This window comes from Austrofundulus limnaeus, unplaced genomic scaffold (assembly GCF_001266775.1).
Source record: "Austrofundulus limnaeus strain Quisiro unplaced genomic scaffold, Austrofundulus_limnaeus-1.0 Scaffold3, whole genome shotgun sequence".
Lineage (NCBI taxonomy): Eukaryota > Metazoa > Chordata > Actinopteri > Cyprinodontiformes > Rivulidae > Austrofundulus > Austrofundulus limnaeus.
In genome coordinates, this window is record NW_013952405.1 from 4,814,169 (window position 1) to 4,816,127 (window position 1,959).

At 40.7% G+C, this 1,959-nt stretch overlaps 1 protein-coding gene across 2 annotated transcripts in view; it reads right to left on the reverse strand.

The window, feature by feature from the left end:
- Nucleotides 1-1,959, reverse strand: part of LOC106524552 (homeobox protein Hox-C10a) — a 61,305-nt gene that overhangs the window by 52,699 nt on the left and 6,647 nt on the right. For both annotated transcript variants that reach the window (XM_014018408.1, XM_014018400.1), the window contains exon 3: nucleotides 1,748-1,959. The gene's annotated coding sequence lies outside the window, so the exon portion shown is untranslated. The remainder of the gene's footprint in view (nucleotides 1-1,747) is intronic.

The following is a 1,959-nucleotide window of genomic DNA, read 5'->3' on the forward strand; positions in this document are numbered from 1 at the left end:
GAGAGAGAGAGAGAGAGAGAGAGAGAGAGAGAGAGAGAGAGAGAGAGAGAGAGAGAGAGAGAGCTGAATGAAAATGACTTTGGATTCCAGACTGTCTCTTCCTGTGGTGCTGAGCGCAAAAGGAGGAAGCTGAGGTGTGTGTGGGGTTGGGGGGACATAGAGAACAGCGTAAACACTGGACTTTAAAAAAAGCTTACTATAAGAGCAAATTTCTACTAATGAATCACAGTTTAAATGTTCCAAACACATTACCAAAGTGCTCTGCGCAAAAACATCAATAAAGTTTTCCGTCAATTAAAAACAGTGATACGGAATAAATGAAGCTTAATTAATAAATCTGTGCTCAGATTCAATTAAATATTCTGCACAAAAGCTTCTGATAACACAGCAAACATTTTAATTTGGCAAGTTAATGAAAACTGATGCAAACACGGGCGCTTCAAGTGTCCGGGAATAATAATTAAACACAATTTATTATCTTAGAGATTGCAGCAAAACAACAAAGCACGCTGAAATTATGATCAGAGCACAAATTTAGATTTAAAAAGTCTCAAACAAAAAAAAACGTGACTCTGTACTGAATTATTTCTGAATTTTCAACATTTTTTTGACTTTGTCGCATTCACTTTTACATTATAATAATAAAAAACAAATCTAGAAAACAACAAATTAAAACAAATTGTGTTTTTGGAATAAAACCTTTAAAAACACGGAGAAAATAAAGGTAGTCCACACAATGTGGCAAAAATAGCAATAGATATCTGTTTATGTTTCAGCTGTAACTCCAAATTAAAAAAAAATAAGTCAAAAAGTGACATCTGTCCATTCATCCATCCGTCCATCCAGCTTCCAAATATGTTTCATTTCTCTGTTCCATCATAAAGCAGCAGAAAGGAAACCCGAGCCGACAGCGCGTGATGACTGATGCAACACAACACAATGTAAAACTTTACCCCTGCTTATTTACAACCCATTCTCTCCGAGAGAGCTTCACAAGCGTTTACAGCCCGCCACAAAAAAATAAAAATAAAAATAAAACACAGCAAAGAAAGAAAACGTCTCTCTATGTCCAGGGCTTTGCTGCTCAGTTCATTTACAATGCCATTTGCGGGGAGGACTGTAGGGGGGTAATTCAGCGGAAATTGTGCCCTTGATGAAGACGAACTGACGTAATCAAGGCAGTTTCTTGTTGCCGAGTCAGGAAGCCAACCCCAACAACATGAAACTACCTAAACCACGCTTCAGCTTCGCGCAAAAGGGGATAAACATCCAGTGCAAGAAGACAGCGAGCGAAGAAGAAAAACAAAACAATCCCACACGTGTGGATTAAAATGAATCAGCAAGGCGGGAGAAAAGGCGAGTATCAACCCCACTCAGCTGCAACCAAGCCAACTTTTTATAWACACACACTGCTGATGGCTCTCACGTCGTATCATGTTTACCCATAAAGCAATCATCAGGGTAATTTTGCTTCTGTTATAATTCCAGAAATAGCAGCTCAGTCAGCACCTGATTAAAAAAATAGAWCATCAGCCAGTTTTAGCATTAAAAGTGAAACCAGCAACCAGCAGCAYGCTTACTATATCTGCTTATTTGTGCCAAGCAACTTCATATAAACTACTGACAGGAGCAGGCATGCACGCTGCGTGCCGCACGAGCTGTCAAAACGACCTCCCCCCACCTCCACATCCGCCCCGTGACAGCTGGAGCTAAAAACAAATTAGGACACACAAAAACAAAATCCTACCTTTTTGCTTGTCTCCTGCAGACCTGCGCGCGTTGTTATCCACGTGTTTCCAGGTAGGCATAATTGTCCCATGCTGCTCGTGGCGCTTGTCGTTTCCTGTTTTGTTTATCCTCCATCTTTGCTCATCTTCCTTCCTCCATGAAGCTTGCTTTATCCCGGGAGAGGGGTGTGTGTGTGTGTGTGTGTGTGTGTGTGTGTGTGTGTGTGTGTGT